Source organism: Mesoplodon bidens (genome assembly GCF_964165515.1).
Source record: "Mesoplodon bidens genome assembly, chromosome: Y".
In the NCBI taxonomy this organism is placed as follows: Eukaryota; Metazoa; Chordata; class Mammalia; order Artiodactyla; family Ziphiidae; genus Mesoplodon; species Mesoplodon bidens.
Genome location: NC_138180.1, coordinates 28,363,722 through 28,389,782, shown reverse-complemented (window position 1 = coordinate 28,389,782; position 26,061 = coordinate 28,363,722).

Sequence of the window (26,061 nt, the reverse complement as noted above, 5' to 3'; positions counted from 1 at the left end):
GGCCGGGACAGGTTGGGTATCTCAGGCAGGACAATGGAAAGCTTCCGGAAGAGCGCCCAGGGCCAGGACAACCCTGCCTGGCCTGCAGGCACCAAGTTGGCCTGCGTGCGGTCGCTGGTGTGGCTCCGCGGCCCTTCCTCTAGGCTTTCAAGCCCTAGTACATATTCAGGTGTTTTACCTGGGAAGGGTGGGAACAGTTCAGCAGCAGCTGGCCTGGGGCTCAGCTTATGTTTACTCACAGAGGCCTCGGCACGGTACCCCAGCTTCACGATGAGGATGCTCCTTCTTGGGGGCGTGTGGCTGCTGGCTATATGTGAGATGATTCCCCACCTCTGACCAACTACAGAATTGTTTACCGCAGGAGCAATTGCCTTGGTAGGGTTTTCTTCTGTATACCTGATAGGTTCAGGTTTTTTTTTTATTTTGGTTCAAGTTGGAATTTATTCCTCTTTTATGTATTTATAGATATAAGCATGGAAATAATTCATTCCTATAAATTCATCTGTGTGAAGGGAAGAACTTTTTTCTGTTTTATTTTTAAATTTTATTTTTTATAATTTTGAAATTTAATTTTATTTACTTTTATATACAGCAGGCTATTATTAGTTATGTATTTTATGCATATACATGTATACAGGTCATTTTCAATCTCCAAACTCATCCCACCACCACCACCCCATGGCTTCCCACACTTGGTGTCCATACGTTTGTTCTCTACCTCTGTGTCTCTATTTCTTCCCTGCAAACCAGTTCATCTGTACCATCTTTTAGGTTCCACATATATGCATTAATATACAATATTTGTTTTCCTCTTTCTGACTTACTTCATTCTGTATGACAGTCTCTAGATCCATCGATGTCTCTACAAATGACCCAGTTTCATTCCTTTTTATGGCCGAGTAATATTCCATTTTATATATGTACCCAATCTTTATCCATTCATCTGTCTGTGGGCATTTAGGTTGCTTCCATTACCTGGCTATTGTAAATAGTGCAGCAATGAACATTGTGGTGAATGTGCTTTTTTGATTTATGGTTTTCTTTGGGTATATGCCCAGAAGTGGGATTGCTGGATCAGATGGTAATTCTATTTCTAGATTTTTTAAGGAAACTCCATAGCGTTCTCCGGAGTGACTGTATCAATTTACATTCTCACCAATAGTGGAAGAGGGCTCCTTTTGTCCACACACTCGCAGAATTTGTTGTTTGTAGATTTTCTGATGATGCCGATTCTAACAGGTGCGAGGTGATACCTCATTGTAGTTTTGATTTGCATTTCTCTAATAATTAGTGCTGTTGAGCAGCTTTTCATGTGCGTCTTGGCCATCTCTGTGTCTTCTTTAAAGAAACGTCTCTTTAGATCTGCCCATTTTTGTATTGGGTTGTTTGTTTTTTTAATATTAAGCTGCATGAGCTGTTTATATATATTGGAGATTAAACCTTTGTCCATTGATTCGTTTGCAACTATTTTCGCCCCTTCTGAGGGATGCCTTTTTCCTTTCCCGTTTTTTTAACCAAAAAAGAAAGAAAGAAAAAGAAGTAGAAAACTAATATGTGTAAAATTTGCCTTTTGAAACGGTCGTTTTGAAATATGGACGTCCTTTGAATTTTTTGGTCGATAAGTGACCCCAGGATTTGTTTTCAGGGCAGGTGTCATTTACAGGTCTGCAATGATTTTGAATATCAACTGACCATTAGCGCTGGGATTAAAGCTGCTGTTGTGTGAAACGGCCACAAGGTGGCAGCAGTTCTCCCTTACCAAATCTGGTTACTAGGGCAACAGAGCCTCAATGGAAGTCGTGTTCTACATTGGAATTTAGAATGGAATGTGCCAGGAGAAAGCCCCTCAAGTTTGTCTCCCTTCTTCTTGTTCGTGTTTTTAATTTAATTTTTATTTTTTTACAGCAAGTTTGATTACAATGTTTGGCTTGTTGTAGGTGTGGAAGATGTGGTTCTTTTACACATATACAGATGTCTGTTTTTCCTGGGATCCTTTTCCCATGTACGTCATGACAGAATGTTGAGTAGTCTTTTGGTATTCCGTAGGTCTTTGGTGATTATATGTGTCACCTGTGTTTGTATAAGTCTGTTAAACCCGATATCGTAATGAAACCAATCCTCACACCTTTCCATGGGTGAACCATAAGTTTGTTTAATGAATCTCTGATTGCCCTTCTCGGTGGAAATATCTGCCCTGGTATCCATTTTTAGGTAACACCTATAAGTGATATGATATGATGTGTCTTTCACTTTCTGACTTACTATATGTCACGTGATTACATCTAGAATCATCTACGGTGCTTCAAATGGCATTGTGTCCTTTTTTTCCTTGCCTTCTATTGTGACTTAGCGAGGTCCATTTTCAACAATGTGATTCCCTGCGGGTTGTGGATTAGCTGACGTGGGCAGCCTTATCCTGCCGGCCGGCCCTCCCCAGGTGTGCCTGGTTGAGTTCGATATAAACAGCGCTCCAGGCAGCAATAGCCCGTGAAGCTGTGGCTGACTCCATATTCTCTGCCCCGTCAGCAGTCTCGGGACGGTGCTGGTGGGAGGGAGTGAGGGGCCACAGCTTTGTTTGTCGCCCGGTGTGAGTGGAGATCTGCTGACCTTTCTGCAGGAGTTGCCAGGCTGCCTCCTGTAAAGAAGAGGATGTGTCACCCATACCTTCCGCTGGAATTTCTCTCCGGACAGAGGTGAGGAAGGAAAAAAGCAGTGGGGCCGGGACAGGTGCCGTATCTCAGGCAGGACAATGGAAAGCTTCCGGAAGAGCAGCGCCTGGGTCCAGGACCACCCTGGCTGGCCTGCAGGCACCAAGTTGGACTGCGTGCTGTCGCTGGTGGGGCTCCACGGCCTTTCTTCTAGTCTTTCAAGCCCTTGTACATATTCAGGTGTTTTACCTGGGAAGGGTGGGAACAGTTCAGCTGCAGCTGGCCTGGGGCTCAGCTCACCTTTATTCAGAGATGCCTCGGCTCGGTCCCCCAGCTTTGCAATGAGGACGCTCCTTGTGTGGGGGGTGTGTTGCTGGCTGTATGGGAGATGATTCCCCACCTCTGACCATTTTCAGAATTGTTTACCACTGCAGCAAGTGCCCTGATAGGGTTTTCCTCTGTATAACTGGTGGTTTCAAGTTTTTCTTCTTTTATGGTTCAAGTTAGCTTTTATTCCTCTTTTATGTATTTATAGATATAAGCATGGAAATAATTCATTCCTATAAATACATCTGTGTGAAGGGAAGAACTTTTTTCTGTTTTATTTTTAAATTTTATTTTTTATAATTTTGAAATTTAATCTTATTTACATTTTTATACAGCAGGTTATTTTTAGTTATGTATTTTATGCATATACATGTATACAGGTCAATCTCAATCTCCCAACTCATCCCACCACCACCACCCCATGGCTTCCCACACTTGGTGTCCATACGTTTGTTCTCTACCTCTGTGTCTCTATTTCTTCCCTGCAAACCAGTTCATCTGTACCATCTTTTAGGTTCCACATATATGCATTAATATACAATATTTGTTTTCCTCTTTCTGACTTACTTCATTCTGTATGACAGTCTCTAGATCCATCGATGTCTCTACAAATGACCCAGTTTCATTCCTTTTTACGGCCGAGTAATATTCCATTTTATATATGTACCCCATCTTTATCCATTCATCTGTCTGTGGGCATTTAGGTTGCTTCCATTACCTGGCTATTGTAAATAGTGCTGCTAAGAACATTGTGGTGAATGTGCCTTTTTGATTTATGGTTTTCTCTGGGTATATGACCAGAAGTGGGATTGCTGGATCGGATGGTAATTCTATTTATAGTTTTTTAAAGGAAACTCCATACTGTTCTCCATAGTGACTGTATCAATTTACATTCCCACCAATAGTGGAAGAGGGCTCCTTTTGTCCACACCCTCCCCAGAATTTGTTGTTTGTATATTTTCTGATGATGCCGATCCTAACAGGTGTGAGGTGATACCTCATTGTAGTTTTGATTTGCATTTCTCTAATAATTAGTGCTGTTGAGCAGCTTTTCATGTGCGTCTTGGCCATCTCTGTGTCTTCTTTGAAGTAAAGTCTATTTAGAACTTCTGCCCATTTTTGTATTGGGTTGTTTGTTTTTTTAATATTAAGCTACATGTGCTGTTTATATATATTGGAGATTAAACCTTTGTACATTGATTCGTTTGCAACGATTTTCGCCCAGTCTGAGGGATGCCTTTTTCCATTCCCGTCTTCTTAACCAAAAAAGAAATAAAGACAAAGAAGCAGAACACTAATGTGCATAAAATATGCCTTTTGAAACGGTCGTTTTGAAATATGGACGTCCTTAGAATTTTTTGGTCGATATGTGACCCCAGGATTTCTTTTCAGGGCAGGTGTCATTTACAGGCCTGCAATGATGTTGAATATCAACTGTCATTAGCGCTGGGATTAAAGCTGCTGTTGCGTGAATCGGCCACAAGGTGGCAGCAGTTCTCCCTTAACATATCTGGTTACTAGGGCAACAGAGCCTAAATGGAAGTCCTGTTCTAGATTGGAATTTAGAATGGAATGTGCCAGGAGAAAGCCCCTCAAGTTTGTCTCCCTATTTCTTGTTCGTGTTTTTAATTTAAATTTTATTTTTTATTACAGCAAGTTTGATTACAATGTTTGGCTTGTTGTAGGTGTGGAAGATGTGGTTCTTTTACACATATACAGATGTCTGTTCTTCCTGGGATTCTTTTCCCATGTACGTTATGATAGAATGTTGAGTAGTCCTCTCTTGGTATTCCGTACGTCTTTGGTGCTTATATATGTCACCTGTGTTTGTATATGTCTGTGAACCCCGATATCATAAGGAAACCGATCCTCACACATTTCCTTTGATGAAACATAAGTTTGTTTAATGAATCTGTGATTGCCCTTCTCCGTGGAAATATCTGCCCTGGTATCTATTTTTAGGTAACACCTATAAGTGATATGATATGATATGTGTCTTTCACTTTCTGACTTACTACATGTCACGTGATTACCTCTAGAATCATCTACGGTGCTGCAAATGGCATTGTGTCCTTTTCTTCCTTGCCTTCTATTGACACTTAGCGAGGTCCATTTTCAACAATATGATTCCCTGAGGGTTGTGGATTAGCTGACCTGGGCAGCCTTACCCTGCCGGCCGGCCCTCCCCAGGTGTGCCTGGTTGAGTTCAATATAAACAGCGCTCCAGGCAGCAATAGCCCCTGAAGCTGTGCCTGACTCCAGATTCTCTGCCCCGCCAGCAGTCTCGGGGCTGTGCTGGTGGGAGGGAGTGAGGGGCCAAGGCTTTGTTGGTGGCCCGGTGTGAGTGGGGTTCTGCTGGCCTTACTGCAGGAGTTGCCAGGCTGCCTCCTGTAAAGAGGAGGATGTGTCACCCATACCTTCCGCTGGAATTTCTCCCCGGACAGAGGTGAGGAAGGAAAAAAGCAGTGGGTGTCCGGACAGGAGGGGTATCTCAGCAGGACAATGGGAAGCTTCCGGAAGAGCGCCCGGGGCCAGGACCACCCTGGCTGGCCTGCAGGAACCATGTTGGCCTGCGTGCTGTCGCTGGTGTGGCTCCGTGGCCCTTCCTCTGGGCTTTTAAGCTCTTGTACGTATTCAGGTGTTTTACCTGGGAAGGGTGGGAACAGTTCAGCAGCAGCTGGCCTGGGGCTCCGCACACCTTTATTTAGAGATGCTTCGGCACGGTCCCCCAGCTTTGCAATGAGGACGCTCCTTGCATGGGGTGTGGGTTGCTGGCTGTATGGGATATGATTCCCCACCTCTGACCAATTTCAGAATTGTTTACCACTGGAGCAAGTGCCCTGATAGGGTTTTCCTCTGTATAACTGGTGGGTTCAGGTTTTTTTTTTCTTTTATGGTTCAAGTTAGATTTCATTCTTCTTTTATGTATTTATAGACATAAGCATGGAAATAATTCATTCCTATAAATACATCTGTGTGAAGGGAAGAACTTTTTTCTCTATTAGTTTTAAATTTTATTTTTTAAAATTTTGAAATTTAATTTTATTTATTTTTTTATACAGCAAGTTATTATTAGTTATGTATTTTATGCATATACATGTATGCAGGTCAATCCCAATCTCCCAACTCATCCCACCACCACCACCCCATGGCTTCCCACACATGGTGTCCATACATTTGTTCTCTACCTCTGTGTCTCTATTTCTTCCCTGAAAACCAGTTCCTCTGTAAAATTTCTTAGGTTCCACATATATGCATTAATATACAATATTTGTTTTCCTCTTTCTGACTTACCTCATTCTGTATGACAGTCTCTAGATCTATCGATGTCTCTACAAATGACCCAGTTTCATTCCTTTTTATGGCTGAGTAATATTCCATTTTATACATGAACCACATCTTTATACATTCATCTGTGTGTGGGCATTCAGGTTGCTTCCATTACCTGCCATTTGTAAATAGTGCTGCAATGAACATTGTGGTGAATGTGCCTTTTTGATTTATGGTTTTCTCTGAGTATATGCCCAGAAGTGGGATTGCTGGATCAGATGGTAATTCTATTTCTATTTATTTTAAGGAAACTCCATAGTGATCTCTATAGTGACTGTATCAATTTACATTCCCACCATTAGTGGAAGAGGGATCCTTTTGTCCACACCCTCCCCAGAATTTGTTGTTTGTAGATTTTCTGATGATGCCGATTCTAACAGGTGTGAGGTGATACCTCATTGTAGTTTTGATTTGCATTTCTCTAATAATTAGTGCTGTTGAACAGCTTTTCATGTGCGTTGGCCATCTCTGTGTCTTCTTTAAAGAAACGTCTATTTAGATCTTCTGCCCATTTTTGTATTGGGTTGTTTGTTTTTTTAATATTAAGCTGCATGAGCTGTTTATATATATTGGAGATTAAACCTTTGTCCATTGATTCGTTTGCAACAATTTTCGCCCCTTCTGAGGGATGCTTTTTTCCATTCCCGTTTTTTTAACCAAAAAAGAAAGAAAGAAAAAGAAGCAGAAAACTAATGTGCATAAAATATGCCTTTTGAAACGGTCGTTTTGAAATATGGACGTCCTTTGAATTTTTTGGTCGATATGTGACCCCAGGATTTCTTTTCAGGGCAGGTGTCATTTACAGGCCTGCAATGATTTTGAATATCAACTGACCTTTAGCGCTGGGATTAAAGCTGCTGTTGTGTGACACGGCCACAAGGTGGCAGCAGTTCTCCCTTACCAAATCTGGTTACTAGGGCAACAGAGCCTCAATGGAAGTCATGTTCTAGATGGGAATTTAGAATGGAATGTGCCAGGAGAAAGCCCCTCAAGTTTGTCTCCCTACTTCTTGTTCGTGTTTTTATTTTAATTTTTATCTTTTTTATTAAAGCAAGTTTGATTACAATGTTTGGCTTGTTGTAGGTGTGGAAGATGTGGTTCTTTTACACATATACAGATGTCTGTTTTTCCTGGTATCCTTTTCCCATGTACGTTATGTCAGAATGTTGCGTAGTCTTTTGGTACTCCGTAGGTCTTTGGTGATTATATATGTCACCTGTGTTTGTATATGTCTGTTAACCCCAATATCGTAATGAAACCAATCCTCACACCTTTCCATGGGTGAACCATAGGTTTGTTTAATGAATCTGTGATTGCCCTTCTCCGTGGAAATATTTGCCCTGGTATCCATTTTTAGGTAACACCTATAAGTGATATGATATGATATGTGTCTTTCACTTTCTGACTTACTACATGTCACGTGATTACCTCTAGACTCATCTACGGTGCTGCAAATGGCATTGTGTCCTTTTTTTCCTTGCCTTCCATTCTGCCTTAGCAAGGTCCATTTTCAACAATGTGATTCCCTGCGGGTTGTGGATTAGCTGACGTGGGCAACCTTATCCTGCCAGCCGGCCCTCCCCAGGTGCGCCTTGTTGAGGTCAATATAAACAGCGCTCCAGGCAGCAATAGCCCCTGAAGCTGTGCCTGACTCCAGATTCTCTGCCCCACCAGCAGTCTCGGGGCTGTGCTGGTGGGAGGGAGTGAGGGTCCTCAGCTTTGTTGGTGGCCCCGTGTGAGTGGGGTTCTGCTGGCCTTTCTACAGGAGTTGACTGGCTGCCTCCTGTAAAGAATAGGATGTGTCACCCATACCTTCCGCTGGAATTTCTCTCTGGACAGAGGTGAGGAAGGAAAAAAGCAGTGGGTGCCGGGACAGGTGGGGTATCTCAGGCAGGACAATGGAAAGCTTCCGGAAGAGCGCCCGGGTCCAGGACCACCCTGGCTGGCCTGCCGGCACCAAGTTGGCCTGCGTGCTCTCGCTGGTGTGGCTCCACGGCCCTTCCTCCAGTCTTTCAAGCCCTGTTACATATTCATGTGTTTTACCTGGGAATGGTGGGAACAGTTCAGCAGCAGCTGGCCTGGGCCTCAGCACACCTTTATTCAGAGATGCCTCGGCACGGTCCCCCAGCTTTGCAATGAGGATTCTCCTTGTGGGGGGATGGTTTGCTGGCTGTATGGGAGATGATTCCCCACCTCTGACCAATTTCAGAATTGTTTACCGCTGGAGCAAGTGCCCTGATAGTGATTTCCTCTGTATAACTGGTGGGTTCAGGTTTTTCTTCTTTTATGGTTCAAATTAGCTTTTATTCCTCTTTTATGTATTTATAGATATAAGCATGGAAATAATTCATTCCTATAAATACATCTGTGTGAAGGGAAGAACTTTTTTCTCTTTTATTTTGAAATTTTATTTTTTATAATTTTGAAATTTAATTTTATTTACTTTATTATACAGCAGGTTATTATTAGTTATGTATTTTATGCATATACATGTATACAGGTCAATCTCAATCTCCCAACTCATCCCACCACCACCACCCCATGGCTTCCCACACTTGGTGTCCATACGTTTGTTATCTACCTCTGTGTTTCTATTTCTTCCCTGCAAACCAGTTCATCTGTACAATTTTTTAGATTCCCATATATGCATTAATATACAATATTTGTTTTCCTCTTTCTGACTTACTTCATTCTGTTTGACAGTCTCTAGATCCATCGATGTCTCTACAAATGACCCAGTTTCATTCCTTTTTATGGCCGAGTAATATTCCATTTTATACATGTACCCAATCTTTATCCATTCATCTGTCTGTGGGCATTTAGGTTGCTTCCATTACCTGGCTATTGTAAATAGTGTAGCAATGAACATTGTGGTGAATGTGCCTTTTTGATTTATGGTTTTCTTTGGGTATATGCCCAGAAGTGGGATTGCTGGATCAGATGGTAATTCTATTTCTAGATTTTTTAAGGAAACTCCATAGCGTTCTCCGTAGTGACTGTATCAATTTACATTCTCACCAATAGTGGAAGTGGGCTCCTTTTGTCCACACACTCCCAGAATTTGTTGTTTGTAGATTTTCTGATGATGCCGATTCTAACAGGTGCGAGGTGATACCTCATTGTAGTTTTGATTTGCATTTCTCTAATAATTAGTGCTGTTGAGCAGCTTTTCATGTGCGTCTTGGCCATTTCTGTGTCTTCTTTAAAGAAACGTCTCTTTAGATCTACCCATTTTTGTATTGGGTTGTTTGTTTTTTTAATATTAAGATGCATGAGCTGTTTATATATATTGGAGATTAAACCTTTGTCCATTGATTCGTTTGCAACTATTTTCGCCCCTTCTGAGGGATGCCTTTTTCCTTTCTTGTTTTTTTAACCAAAAAAGAAAGAAAGAAAAAGAAGTAGAAAACTAATATGCGTAAAATTTGCCTTTTGAAACGGTCGTTTTGAAATATGGACGTCCTTTAAATTTTTTGGTCGATAAGTGACCCCAGGATTTGTTTTCAGGGCAGGTGTCATTTACAGGTCTGCAATGATTTTGAATATCAAATGACCATTAGCGCTGGGATTAAAGCTGCTGTTGTGTGAAACGGCCACAAGGTGGCAGCAGTTCTCCCTTACCAATTCTGGTTACTAGGGCAACAGAGCCTCAATGGAAGTCGTGTTCTAGAGTGGAATTTAGAATGGAATGTGCCAGGAGAAAGCCCCTCAAGTTTGTCTCCCTACTTCTGGTTCGTGTTTTTGATTTAATTTTTATTTTTTTTTTACAGCAAGTTTGACTACAATGTTTGGCTTGTTGTAGGTGTGGAAGATGTGGTTCTTTTACACATATACAGATGTCTGTTTTTCCTGGGATCCATTTCCCTTGTACGTTATGACAGAATGTTGAGGGGTCTTTTGGTATTCCGTAGGTCTTTGGTGATTATATGTGTCACCTGTGTTTGTATAAGTCTGTTAACCCCGATATCGTAATGAAACCAATCCTCACACCTTTCCATGGGTGAACCATAAGTATGTTTAATGAATCTCTGATTGCCCTTCTCGGTGGAAATATCTGCCCTGTTTTCCATTTTTAGGTAACACCTATAAGTGATATGATATGATTTGTCTTTCACTTTCTGACTTAATATATGTCACGTGATTACTTCTAGAATCATCTACGGTGCTTCAAATGGCATTGTGTCCTTATTTTCCTTGCCTTCTGTTGTGACTTAGCGAGGTCCATTTTCAACAATGTGATTCCCTGCGGGTTGTGGATTAGCTGACGTGGGCAGCCTTATCCTGCCGGCCGGCCCTCCCCAGGTGTGCCTGGTTGAGGTCGATATAAACAGCGCTCCAGGCAGCAATAGCCCGTGAAGCTGTGGCTGACTCCATATTCTCTGCCCCGTCAGCAGTCTCGGGACTGTGCTGGTGGGAGGGAGTGAGGGGCCAAAGCTTTGTTTGTGGCCCGGTGTGAGTGGAGTTCTGCTGGCCTTTCTGCAGGAGTTGCCAGGCTGCCTCCTGTAAAGAAGAGGATGTGTCACCCATACGTTGCGCTGGAATTTCTCTCCGGACAGAGGTGAGGAAGGAAAAAAGCAGTGGGGCAGGGACAGGTGCCGTATCTCAGGCAGGACAATGGAAATCTTCCGGAAGTGCAGCGCCTGGGCCCAGGACCACCCTGGCAGGCCTGCAGGCACCAAGTTGGACTGCGTGCTGTCACTGGTGGGGCTCCACGGCCTTTCTTCTAGTCTTTCAAGCCCTTGTACATATTCAGGTGTTTTACCTGGGAAGGGTGGGAACAGTTCAGCAGCAGCTGGCCTGGGGCTCAGCTCACCTTTATTCAGAGATGCCTCGGCTCGGTCCCCGAACTTTGCAATGAGGACGCTCCTTGTGTGGGGCGGGTGTTGCTGGCTGTATGGGAGATGATTCCCCACCTCTGACCATTTTCAGAATTGTTTACCACTGCAGCAAGTGCCCTGACAGGGTTTTCCTCTGTATAACTGGTGGTTTCAAGTTTTTCTTCTTTTATGGTTCAAGTTAGCTTTTATTCCTCTTTTATGTATTTATAGATATAAGCATGGAAATAATTCATTCCTATAAATACATCTGTGTGAAGGGAAGAACTTTTTTCTGTTTTATTTTTTAATTTTATTTTTTATAATTTTGAAATTTAATCTTATTTACATTTTTATACAGCAGGTTATTTTTAGTTATGTATTTTATGCATATACATGTATACAGGTCAATCTCAATCTCCCAACTCATCCCACCACCACCACCCCATGGCTTCCCACACATGGTGTCCATACGTTTGTTCTCTACCTCTGTGTCTCTATTTCTTCCCTGCAAACCAGTTCATCTGTACCATTTTTTAGGTTCCACATATATGCATTAATATACAATATTTGTTTTCCTCTTTCTGACTTACTTCATTCTGTATGACAGTCTCTAGATCGATCGATGTCTCTACAAATGACCCCGTTTCATTCCTTTTTATGGCAGAGTAATATTCCATTTTATATATGTACACCATCATTATCCATTCATCTGTCTGTGGGCATTTAGGTTGCTTCCATTACCTGGCTATTGTAAGTAATGATGCAATGAACATTTTGGTGAATGTGCCTTTTTGATTTATGGTTTTCTCTGGGTATATGCCCAGAAGTGGGATTGCTGGATCAGATGGTAATTATATTTCTAGTTTTTTAACGGAACTCCATACTATTCTCCATAGTGACTGAATCAATTTACATTGCCACCAATAGTGGAAGAGGGCTCCTTTTGTCCACACCCTCCCCAGAATTTGTTGTTTTTAGATTTTCTGATGATGCCGATTCTAACAAATGTGAGGTGATACCTCATTGTAGTTTTGATTTGCAGTTCTCTAATAATTAGTGCTGTTGAACAGCTTTTCCTGTGCGTCTTGGCCATCTCTGTGTCTTCTTTAAAGAAACGTCTCTTTAGATCTGCCCATTTTTGTATTGGGTTGTTTGTTTTTTTTAATATTAAGCTGCATGAGCTGTTTATATATATTGGAGATTAAACCTTTGTCCATTGATTCATTTGCAACTGTTTTCGCCCAGTCTGAGGGATGCCTTTTTGCTTTCCGGTTTTTTTAACCAAAAAAGAAAGAAAGAAAAAGAAGTAGAAAACTAATGTGCGTAAAATTTGCCCTTTGAAACGATCGTTTTGAAATATGGACGTCCTTTGAAATTTTTGGTCGATATGTGACCCCAGGATTTGTTTTCAGGGCAGGTGTCATTTACAGGCATGCAATGATTTTGAATATCAACTGACCATTAACGCTGGGATTAAAGCTGCTGTTGTGTGAAACGGCCACAAGGTGGCAGCAGTTCTCCCTTACCAATTCTGGTTACTAGGGCAACAGAGCCTCAGTGGAAGTCGTGTTCTAGATTGGAATTTAGAATGGAATGTGCCAGGAGAAAGCCCCTCAAGTTTGTCTCCCTACTTCTGGTTCGTGTTTTTAATTTAAATTTTAATTTTTATTACAGCAAGTTTGATTACAATGTTTGGCTTGTTGTAGGTGTGGAAGATGTGGTTCTTTTACACATATACAGATGTCTGTTTTTCCTGGGATCCTTTTCCCATGTATGTTATCACCGAATGTTGAGTAGTCTTTTGGTATTCCGTAGGTCTTTGGTGATTATATGTGTCACCTGTGTTTGTATAAGTCTGTTAACACCGATATCATAATGAAACCAATCCTCACACCTTTCCATGGGTGAACAATAAGTTTGTTTAATGAATCTCTGATTGCCCTTCTCGGTGGAAATATCTGCCCTGGTATCCATTTTTAGGTAACACCTATAAGTGATATGATATGATGTGTCTTTCACTTTCTGACTTACTATATGTCACGTGATTACCTCTAGACTCATCTACGGCGCTGCAAATGGCATTGTGTCCTTTTTTTCCTTGCCTTCTATTGTGACTTAGCGAGGTCCCTTTTCAACAATGTGATTCCCTGCGGGTTGTGGATTAGCTGACGTGGGCAGCCTTATCCTGCTGGCCGGCCCTCCGCAGGTGTGCCTGGTTGAGGTCGATATAAACAGCGCTCCAGGCAGCAATAGCCCGTGAATCTGTGGCTGACTCCATATTCTCTGCCCCGTCAGCAGTCTCGGGGCTGTGCTGGTGGGAGGGAGTGAGGGGCCACAGCTTTGTTTGTGGCCCGGTGTGACTGGAGTTCTGCTGGGCTTTCTGCAGGAGTTGCCAGGCTGCCTCCTGTAAAGAAGAGGATGTGTCACCCATACCTTCCGCTGGAATTTCTCTCCGGACAGAGTTGAGGAAGGAAAAAAGCAGTGGGGGCCGGGACAGGTGCCGTATCTCAGGCAGGACAAAGGAAAGCTTCCGGAAGAGCAGCGCCCGGGGCCAGGACCACCCTGGCTGGCCTGCAGGAACCAAGGTGGCCTGCGTGCTGTCGCTTGTGGGGCTCCACGGCCTTTCTTCTAGTCTTTCAAGCCCTTGTACATATTCAGGTGTTTTACCTGGGAAAGGTGGGAACAGTTCAGCAGCAGCTGGCCTGGGGCTCAGCTCACCTTTATTCAGAGATGCCTCGGCTCGGTCCCCCAGCTTTGCAATGAGGACGCTCCTTGTGTGGGGGGTGTGTTGCTGGCTGTATGGGAGATGATTCCGCACCTCTGACCATCTTCATAATTGTTTACCACTGCAGCAAGTGCCCTGATAGGGTTTTCCACTATATAACTGGTGGTTTCAAGTTTTTCTTCTTTTATGGTTCAAGTTAGCTTTTATTCCTCTTTTATGTATTTATAGATATAAGCATGGAAATAATTCATTCCTATAAATACATCTGTGTGAAGGGAAGAACTTTTTCTGTTTTATTTTTAAATTTTATTTTTTATAATTTTGAAATTTAATTTTATTTAATTTTTTATACAGCAGGCTATTATTATTTATGTATTTTATGCATATACATGTATACAGGTCAATCTCATTCTCCCAACTCATCCCACCACCACCACCCCATGGCTTCCCACACTTGGTGTCCATACGTTTGTTCTCTACCTCTGTGTCTCTATTTCTTCCCTGCAAACCAGTTCATCTGTACCATCTTTTAGGTTCCACATATATGCATTAATATACAATATTTGTTTTCCTCTTTTTGACTTACTTCATTCTGTATGACAGTCTCTAGATCCATCGATGTCTCTACAAATGACCCAGTTTCATTTCTTTTTATGGCCGTGTAATATTCCATTTTATATATGTACCCCATCTATATCCATTCATCTGTCTGTGGGCATTTAGTTTGCTTCCATTACCTGGCTATTGTAAATAGTGCTGCAATGAACATTGTGGTGAATGTGCCTTTTTGATTTATGGTTTTCTTTGGGTATATGCCCAGAAGTGGGTTTGCTGGATCAGATGGTAATTCTATTTCTAGATTTTTTAAGGAAACTCCATAGTGTTGTTCATAGTGACTGTATCAATTTACATTCCCAGCAATAGTGGAAGAGGGCTCCTTTTGTCCACACCCTCCCCAGAATTTGTTGTTTTTAGATTTTCTGATGATGCCAATTCTAACAGGTGTGAGGTGATACCTCATTGTAGTTTTGATTTGCATTTCTCTAATAATTAGTGCTGTTGAGCAGCTTTTCATGTGCGTCTTGGCCATCTCTGTGTCTTCTTTAAAGAAACGTCTCTTTAGATCTTCTGCCCATTTTTGTATTGGGTTGTTTGTTTTTTTTAATATTAAGCTGCATGAGCTGTTTATATATATTGGAGATTAAACCTTTGTCCATTGATTCGTTTGCAACTATTTTCGCCCCTTCTGAGGGATGCCTTTTTCCTTTCCGGTTTTCTTAACCAAAAAAGAAAGAAAGAAAAAGAAGTAGAAAACTAATGTGCGTAAAATTTGCCTTTTGAAACGATCGTTTTGAAATATGGACGTCCTTTGAATTTTTTGGTCGATATGTGACCCCAGGGTTTGTTTTCAGGGCAGGTGTCATTTACAGGCCTGCAATGATTTTGAATATCAACTGACCATTAGCGCTGGGATTAAAGCTGCTGTTGTGTGAAACGGCCACAAGGTGGCAGCAGTTCTCCCTTACCAATTCTGGTTACTAGGGCAACAGAGCCTCAATGCAAGTCGTGGTCTAGATTGGAATTTAGAATGGAATGTGCCAGGAGAAAGCCCCTCAAGTTTGTCTCCCTACTTCTGGTTCGTGTTTTTAATTTAATTTTTATTTTTTATTACAGCAAGTTTGATTACAATGTTTGGCTTGTTGTAGGTGTGGAAGATGTGGTTCTTTTACACATATACAGATGTCTGTTTTTCCTGGGATCCTTTTCCCATGTACGTTATGACAGAATGTTGAGTAGTCTTTTGGTATTCCGTAGGTCTTTGGTGATTATATGTGTCACCTGTGTTTGTATAAGTCTGTTAACCCCGATATCGTAATGAAACCAATCCTCACACCTTTCCATGGGTGAACAATAAGTTTGTTTAATGAATCTCTGATTGCCCTTCTCGGTGGAAATATCTGCCCTGGTATCCATTTTTAGGTAACACCTATAAGTGATATGATATGAGGTGTCTTTCACTTTCTAACTTACTATATGTCACGTGATAACCTCTAGACTCATCTACGGCGCTGCAAATGGCATTGTGTACTTTTTTCCCTTGCCTTCTATTGTGACTTAGCGAGGTCCCTTTTCAACAATGTGATTCCCTGCGGGTTGTGGATTAGCTGACGTGGGCAGCCTTATCCTGCCGGCCGGCCCTCCCCAGGTGTGCCTGGTTGAGGTCGATATAAACAGCGCTCCAGGCAGCAATAGCCCGTGAATCTGTGGCTGACTCCATATTCTCTGCCCCGTCAGCAGTCTCGGGGCTGTGCTGGTGGGAGGGAGTGAGGGGCCACAGCTTTGTTTGTGGCCCGGTGTGACTGGAGTTCTGCTGGCCTTTCTGCAGGAGTTGCCAGGCTGCCTCCTGTAAAGAAGAGGATGTGTCACCCATACCTTCCGCTGGAATTTCTCTCCGGACAGAGGTGAGGAAGGAAAAAAGCAGTGGGGGCCGGGACAGGTGCCGTATCTCAGGCAGGACAATGGAAAGCTTCCAGAAGAGCAGCGCCTGGGGCCAGGACCACCCTGGCTGGCCTGCAGGCACCAAGTTGGCCTGCGTGCTGTCGCTTGTGGGGCTCCACGGACTTTCTTCTAGTCTTTCAAGCCCTTGTACATATTCAGGTGTTTTACCTGGGAAAGGTGGGAACAGTTCAGCAGCAGCTGGCCTGGGGCTCAGCTCACCTTTATTCCGAGATGCCTCGGCTCGGTCCCCAGCTTTGCAATGAGGACGCTCCTTGTGTGGGGGGTGTGTTGCTGGCTGTATGGGAGATGATTCCCCACCTCTGACCATTTTCAGAATTGTTTACCACTGCAGCAAGTGCCCTGATAGGGTTTTCCACTATATAACTGGTGGTTTCAAGTTTTTCTTCTTTTATGGTTCAAGTTAGCTTTTATTCCTCTTTTATGTATTTATAGATATAAGCATGGAAATAATTCATTCCTATAAATACATCTGTGTGAAGGGAAGAACTTTTTCTGTTTTATTTTTAAATTTTATATTTTATAATTTTGAAATTTAATTTTATTTATTTTTTTATACAGCAGGCTATTATTATTTATGTATTTTATGCATATACATGTATACAGGTCAATCTCATTCTCCCAACTCATCCCACCACCACCACCCCATGGCTTCCCACACTTGGTGTCCATACGTCTGTTCTCTACCCCTGTGTCTCTATTTCTTCCCTGCAAACCAGTTCATCTGTACCATTTTTTAGGTTCCACATATATGCATTAATATACAATATTTGTTTTCCTCTTTTTGACTTACTTCATTCTGTATGACAGTCTCTAGATCCATCGATGTCTCTACAAATGACCCAGTTTCGTTTCTTTTTATGGCCGTGTAATATTCCATTTTATATATGTACCCCATCTATATCCATTCATCTGTCTGTGGGCATTTAGTTTGCTTCCATTACCTGGCTATTGTAAATAGTGCCTCAATGAACATTGTGGTGAATGTGCCTTTTTGATTTATGGTTTTCTTTGGGTATATGCCCAGAAGTGGGTTTGCTGGATCAGATGGTAATTCTATTTCTATATATTTAAGGAAACTCCATAGTGTTGTTCATAGTGACTGTATCAATTTACATTCCCAGCAATAGTGGAAGAGGGCTCCTTTTGTCCACACCCTCCCCAGAATTTGTTGTTTTTAGATTTTCTGATGATGCCGATTCTAACAGGTGTGAGGTGATACCTCATTGTAGTTTTGATTTGCATTTCTCTAATAATTAGTGCTGTTGAGCAACTTTTCATGTGCGTCTTGGCCATGTCTGTGTCTTCTTTAAAGAAACGTCTCTTTAGATCTTCTGCCCATTTTTGTATTGGGTTGTTTGTTTTTTTTATTTAAGCTGCATGAGCTGTTTATATATATTGGAGATTAAACCTTTGTCCATTGATTCGTTTGCAACTATTTTCGCCCCTTCTGAGGGATGCCTTTTTCCTTTCCGGTTTTCTTAACCAAAAAAGAAAGAAAGAAAAAGAAGTAGAAAACTAATGTGCGTAAAATTTGCCTTTTGAAACGATCGTTTTGAAATATGGACGTCCTTTGAATTTTTTGGTCGATATGTGACCCCAGGATTTGTTTTCAGGGCAGGTGTCATTTACAGGCCTGCAATGATTTTGAATATCAACTGACCATTAGCGCTGGGATTAAAGCTGCTGTTGTGTGAAACGGCCACAAGGTGGCAGCAGTTCTCCCTTACCAATTCTGGTTACTAGGGCAACAGAGCCTCAATGCAAGTCGTGTTCTAGATTGGAATTTAGAATGGAATGTGCCAGGAGAAAGCCCCTCAAGTTTGTCTCCCTACTTCTGGTTCGTGTTTTTAATTTAATTTTTATTTTTTATTACAGCAAGTTTGATTACAATGTTTGGCTTGTTGTAGGTGTGGAAGATGTGGTTCTTTTACACATATACAGATGTCTGTTTTTCCTGGGATCCTTTTCCCATGTACGTTATGACAGAATGTTGAGTAGTCTTTTGGTATTCCGTAGGTCTTTGGTGATTATATGTGTCACCTGTGTTTGTATAAGTCTGTTAACCCCGATATCGTAATGAAACCAATCCTCACACCTTTCCATGGGTGAACAATAAGTTTGTTTAATGAATCTCTGATTGCCCTTCTCGGTGGAAATATCTGCCCTGGTATCCATTTTTAGGTAACACCTATAAGTGATATGATATGATGTGTCTTTCACTTTCTGACTTACTATATGTCACGTGATTACCTCTAGACACATCTACGGCGCTGCAAATGGCATTGTGTCCTTTTTTCCCTTGCCTTCGATTGTGACTTAGCGAGGTCCCTTTTCAACAATGTGATTCCCAGCGGGTTGTGGATTAGCTGACGTGGGCAGCCTTATCCTGCTGGCCGGCCCTCCCCAGGTGTGCCTGGTTGAGGTCGATATAAACAGCGCTCCAGGCAGCAACAGCCCGTGAATCTGTGGCTGACTCCATATTCTCTGCCCCGTCAGCAGTCTCGGGGCTGTGCTGGTGGGAGGGAGTGAGGCGCCACAGCCTTTTTTGTGGCCCGGTGTGAGTGGAGTTCTGCTGGCCTTACTGCAGGAGTTGCCAGGTTGCCTCCTGTAAAGAAGAGGATGTGTCACCCATACCTTCCGCTGGAATTTCTCTCTGGACAGAGATTTTGAAGGAAAAAAGCAGTGGGGGCCGGCACAGGTGGGGTATCTCAGGCAGGACAATGGAAACCTTCCGGAAGAGCGCCCGGGGCCAGGACCACCCTGGCTGGCCTGCAGGCAACAAGTTGGCCTGCGTGCTGTCACTGGTGTGGCTCAAAGGCCCTTCCTCTAGTCTTTCAAGCCCTTGTACCTATTCAGGTGTTTTACCTGGGAAGGGTGTGAACAGTTCAGCAGCAACTGGCCTGGGGCTCAGCTCACCTTTATTCAGAGATGCCTCGGCTCGGTCCCCCAGCTTTGCAATGAGGACGCTCCTTGTGTGGGGTGTGGGTTGCTGGCTGTATGGGAGATGAATCCCCACCTCTGACCAATTTCAGAAGTGTTTACCATTGGAGCAAGTGCCCTGATAGGGTTTTCCTCTGTATAACTGGTGGGTTCAGGTTTTTCTTCTTTTATGGTTCAAGTTAGCTTTTATTCCTCTTTAATGTATTTATAGATATAAGCATGGAAATAATTCATTCCTTTAAATACATCTGTGTGAAGGGAAGAACTTTTTCTGTTTTATTTTTAAATTTTATTTTTCATAATTTTGAAATTTAATTTTATTTACTTTTTTATACAGCAGGCTATTATTAGTTATGTATTTTATGAATATACATGTATACAGGTCAGTCTCAATCTCCCAACTCATCCCACCACCACCAACCCATGGCTTCCCACACTTGGTGTCCATACGTTTGTTCTCTACCTTTGTGTCTCTATTTCTTCCCTGCAAACCAGTTCATCTGTACCATTTTTTAGGTTCCACATATATGCATTAATATACAATATTTCTTTCCCTCTTTCTGACTTACTTCATTCTGTATGACAGTCTCTAGATCCATCGATGTCTCTACAAATGACCCAGTTTCATTTCTTTTTATGGCCGAGTAATATTCCATTTTATATATGTACCCCATCTTTTTCCATTCCTCTGTGTGTGGGCATTTATGTTGCTTCCATTACCTGGCTATTGTAAACAGTGCTGCAATGAATATTGTGGTGAATGTGCCTTTTTTGATTTATGGTTTTCTTTGGGAATATGCCCAGAAGTGGGATTGCTGGATCAGATGGTAATTCTATTTCTAGATTTTTTAAGGAAACTCCATAGTGTTCTCCATAGTGACTGTATCAATTTACATTCCCACCAATAGTGGAAGAGGGCTCCTTTTGTCCACACCCTCCCCAGAATTTGTTGTTTGTAGATTTTCTGATGATGCCGATTCTAACAGGTGTGAGGTGATACCTCATTGTAGTTTTGATTTGCTTTTCTCTAATAATTAGTGCTGTTGACCAGCTTTTCATGTGTGTCTTGGTCATCTCTGTGTCTTCTTTGAAGAAACGTCTCTTTAGATCTGCCCATTTTTGTTTTGGGTTGTTTGTTTTTTTTAATATTAAGCTGCATGAGCTGTTATATATATTGGAGATTAAACCTTTGTCCTTTGATTCCTTTGCAACTATTTTCGTCCCTTCTGAGGGATGCCTTTTTCCTTTCCCGTTTTTTTAACCAAAAAAGAAAGGAAGAAAAAGAAGTAGAAAACTAATGTGCGTAAAATATGCCTTTTGAAACGGTCGTTTTGAAATATGGACGTCCTTTGAATTTTTTGGTCGATATGTGACCCCAGGATTTGTTTTCAGGGCAGTTGTCACTTACAGGCCTGCAATGGTTTTGAATATCAACAGACCATTAGCGCTGGGATTAAAACTGCTCTTGTGTGAAACGGCCACAAGTTGGCAGCAGTTCTCCCTTATCAATTCTGGTTACTAGGGCAACAGAGCCTCAATGGAAGTCGTGTTCTAGATTGGAATTTACAATGGAATGTGCCAGGAGAAAGCCCCTCATGTTTGTCTCCCTACTTCTTGTTCGTGTTTTTAATTTAATTTTTATTTTTTATTACAGCAAGTTTGATTACAATGTTTGGCTTGTTGTAGGTGTGGAAGATGTGGTTCTTTTACACATATACAGATGTCTGTTTTTCCTGGGATCCTTTTCCTATGTACGTTATGACAGAATGTTGAGTAGTCTTTTGGTATTCCCTCGGTCTTTGGTGATTATATATGTCACCTGTGTTTGTATAAGTCTGTTAACCCCGATATCGTAATGAAACCAATCCTCACACCTTTCCATTGGTGAACCATAAGTTTGTTTAATGAATCTCTGATTGCCCTTCTCCGTGGAAATATCTGCCCTGGTATCCATTTTTAGGTAACACCTATAAGTGATATGATATGATATGTGTCTTTCACTTTCTGACTTAGTACATGTCACGTGATTACCTCTAGACTCATCTACGGTGCTGCAAATGGCATTGTGTCCTTTTTTCCTTGCCTTCTGTTCTGACTTAGCGAGGTCCCTTTTCAACAATGTGATTCCCAGCGGGTTGTGGATAAGCTGACGTGTGCAGCCTTATCCTGCCGGCCGACCCTCCTCAGGTGTGCCTGTTTGAGGTCAATATAAACAGCGCTCCAGGCAGCAATAGCCCTTGAAGCTGTTCCTGCCTCCATATTCTCTGCCCCTTCAGCAGTCTCGGGGCTGTGCTGGTGGGAGGGAGTGAGGGGCCAAGGCTTTGTTGGTGGCCCTGTGTGAGTGGGGTTCTGCTGGCCTTTCTGCAGGAGTTGCCAGGCTGCCTCCTGTAAAGAGGAGGATATGTCACTCAGACCTTCTGCTGGAATTTCTCTCCGGACAGAGGTGAGGAAGGAAAAAAGCAGTGGGGCCGGGACAGGTGGGGTATCTCAGGCATGACAATGGAAAGCTTCCGGAAGAGCGCCCGGGCCCAGGACCACCCTGGCTGGCCTGCAGGCACCAAGTTGGCTTGCGTGCTGTCGCTGGTGTAGCTCCACGGCCCTTCCTCTAGTCTTTCAAGCCCTTGTACATATTCAGGTGATTTACCTGGGAGGGGTGGGAACAGTTCAGCAGCAGCTGGCCTGGGGCTCAGCTCACCTTTATTCAGAGATGCCTCGGCTCGGTACCCCAGCTTTGCAATGAGAACGCTTCTTGTGTGGGGTGTGGGTTGTTGGCTGTATGGGAGATGATTCCCCACCTCTGACCAATTTCAGAATTGTTTACCATTGGACCAAGTGCCCTGATAGGGTTTTCCTCTGTATAACTGGTGGGTTCAGGTTTTTCTTCTTTTATGGTTCCAGTTAGCTTTTATTCCTCTTTTTTGTATTTATAGATATAATCATGGAAATAATTCATTCCTATAAATACATCTGTGTGAAGGGAAGAATATTTTTCTGTTTTGTTTTTAAATTTTATTTTTTATAATTTTGAATTTTAATTTTATTTACTTTTTTATACAGCAGGCTATTATTAGTTATGTATTTTATGCATATACATGTATACAGGTCAATCTCAACCTTCCAACTCATCCCACCACCACCACCTCATGGCTTCCCACACTTGGTGTCCATACGTTTGTTCTCTACCTCTGTGTCTCTATTTCTTCCCTGCAAACCAGTTCATCTGTACCATTTTTTAGGTTCCACATATATGCATTAATATACAATATTTGTTTTCCTCTTTCTGACTTACTTCATTCTGTATGACAGTCTCTAGATCCATCGATGTCTCTACAAATGACCCAGTTTCATTCCTTTTTATGGCCGAGTAATATTCCATTTTATATATGTACCCCATCTTTATCCATTCATCTGTGTGTGGGCATTTAGGTTGCTTCCATTACCTAGCTATTGTAAACAGTGCTGCAATGAACATTGTGGTGAATGTGCCTTTTTTGATTTATGGTTTTCTTTGGGTATAGGCCCAGAAGTGGGATTGCTGGATCAGATTGCAATTCTATTTCCAAATTTTTTAAGGAAACTCCATAGTGTTCTCCATAGTGACTGTATCAATTTACATTCCCAGCAATAGTGGAAGAGGGCTCCTTTTGTCCACACCCTCCCCAGAATTTGTTGTTTGTAGATTTTCTAATGATGCCGATTCTAACAGGTGCGAGGTGATACCTCATTGTAGTTTTGATTTGCATTTCTCTAATAATTAGTGCCCTTCAGCAGCTTTTCATGAGTGTCTTGGCCATCTCTATGTCTTCTTTGAAGAATCGTCTCTTTAGCTCTTCTGCCCATTTTTGTATTGGGTTGTTTGTTTTTTTAATATTAAGCTGCATGAGCTGTTTATATATATTGGAGATTAAACCTTTGTCCATTGATTCGTTTGCAACTATTTTCGCCCATTCTGAGGGATGCCTTTTTCCATTCCCATTTTTTTAACCAAAAAAGAAAGAAAGAAAAAGAAGCAGAACAGTAATGTTCGTAAAATATGCCTGTTGAAACGGTCGTTTAGAAATATGGAGGTCCTTTGAATATTTTGGTCGATATGTGACCCCAGGATTTGTTTTCAGGGCAGGAGATATTTACAGGCCTGCAATGATTTTGAATATCAACTGACAATTAGCGCTGGGATTAAAGCTGCTGTTTTGTGAAACGGCCACAAGTTGGCAGCAGTTCTCCCTTACCAATTCTGGTTAGAAGGGCAACAGAGCCTCAATGGAAGTCGTGTTCTAGATTGGAATTTAGAATGGAATGTGCCTGGAGAAAGCCCCTCAAGTTTGTCTCCCTACTTCTTGTTCGTGTTTTTTTTTTTTTTTTTCGGTACGTGGGACTCTCAATGTTGTGGGCTCTCCCATTGCGGAGCACAGGCTCCGGACGCGCAGGCTCAGCGGCCATGATTCACGGGCCCAACTGCTCTGCGGCATGTGGGAACCTCCCGGATTGGGGCATGAACCCGTGTCCCCTGCATCAGCAGGCGGACTCCCAAGCACTGCGCCACCAGGGAAGCCCCGTGTTTTTAATTTAATTTTTATTTTTTATTACAGCAAGTTTGATTAAAATGTTTGGCTTGTTGTAGGTGTGGAAGATGTGGTTCTTTTATACATATACAGATGTCTGTTTTTCCTGGGATCCTTTTCCCATGTACGTTATGACAGAATGTTGAGTAGTCTTTTGGTATTCCGTAGGTCTTTGGTGATTATATATGTCACCTGTGTTTGTATAAGTCTGTTAACCCCGATATCTTAATGAAACCAATCCTCACACCTTTCCATTGGTGAACCATAAGTTTGTTTAATGAATCTCTGATTGCCCTTTTTGGTGGAAATATCTGCCCTTGTATCCATTTTTAGGTAACACCTATAAGTGATATGATATGATATATGTCTTTCACTTTCTGACTTACTACATGTCACGTGATTACCTCTAGACTCATCTACGGTGCTGCAAATGGCATTGTGTCCTTTTTTTCCTTGCCTTCTATTCTGACTTAGCGAGGACCCTTTTCAACAATGTGATTCCCTGCGTGTTGTGGATTAGCTGACATGAGCAGCCTTATACTGCCGGCCGGACCTCCCCAGGTGTGCCTCGTTGAGGTCAATAAAAACAGCGCTCCAGGCAGCAATAGCCCCTGAAGCTGTGCCTTACTCCATATTCTCTGCCCCATCAGCAGTCTCGGGGCTGTGCTGGTGGGAGGGAGTGAGGGGCCACAGCTTTGTTGGTGGCCCGGTGTGAGTGGTGTTCTGCTGGCCTTCCTGAAGGAGTTGCCAGGCTGCCTCCTGTAAAGAAGAGGATGTGTCACCCATACCTTCCGCTGGAATTTCTCTCTGGACAGAGGTGAGGAAGGAAAAAAGCAGTGGGGGCCGGGACAGGAGGTGTATCTCAGGCAGGAAAATGGAAAGCTTCCGTAAGAGCGCCCGGTGCCAGGACCACCCTGGCTGGCCTGCAGGCACAAAGTTCGGATGGCCTAGGGAATCTAATTCTGGTATTGATTGGTTTTGGTGATTGATTCCCCTTGTAGTTGATTTCTTCATTATTGTGTAAATTTAGATGATGAGCTCATGTTTAGCTAAACAGCTGACCTTGTATGAGGCTTAGGTGTGAATGCTCGTAAGCTTCACCCGAAAGTCGGCAAAGATTTACATGTGTCCCTCCAATGAGTTGCCCGCGAGGACCCCGTTTTCTACAAGTGTTGTTCCAATACTCCCTCTACTGGCAGGGGCCTCAGAGAGGGCTGTTTGCAGCCCCCGATCTGGGGCAGGGGCTGAGGGCGGCCTGTGGCCCAGGCAGGAACCTCTCCGCGTGTGTCCCAGCGACACATCTGCCTGCGAACTTCGGTCACATGGCAGGAAGCTACGATGCCCAGACTTATGGTTAGCTGTGCAGCGATGTGTACTGCGCGGACAGGTTCCACACACACTTCAAGTAAGTGGGCGGCCTGAGGGGAAAGGTGAGTGTTTGGGCAGCTGTGCAGACAAAGATGGCGCCCTTTGGCCTTGGCCTAAATGCCTGTGGCACCCCACTGGGCCTGCCGGTCTCTGAGGGCCCTGCCCAGGGCCCCCTGCACCCCTGCCCTTTGTTCAGTCACAGCAGAGATGGCCACACCCACTTCCTCAGTGAGGGCAGTGTTCCAACCTCGCTCAGCCTCTCCCCCTCACCCCAGGTTACCATGGACTACAGATGCTGCATTCTGAGGCCTGGGCATTCCGAGAATGCCAAGGACAGATATGATGACCTTAAAATATTTCCTCTTGTGTCAGTTTTGGTAAACCTTCGGAGCTAGGAAAAAATCCACTCTACAGAAATATTCAAATATACTTGTATTTTATATATTATCTGCTATTACATTGTCCTGATTCTTTTGTATATTATTTACTTATGTTTTTGTTTTCCTTAATCAAAGTGTGTCTTTTAAATCTTTCAAAGAATATTCTTTGGACTTACTACATCACCTGAATTTTATACGTTTTCTGTTGTATTAAGTTCTGCTCATATCTTTATTTATCTTTTTTCTATGTTCTCAGGGTTTATTGTTTTGATCTTCTGATGTCAATTAAAACACTTGGTTATTCATTTTAATAAATCTTTTTACTTATAAAGATTTGAACTTTTGAAGATTCCAGTTTACTTGTAAGTTTCTAAGGGTCAGGTCCTCTACATTGTTGCTGGCCTAAGGCTTAGTTCACCATATAGCAATGTATATATTGACCTA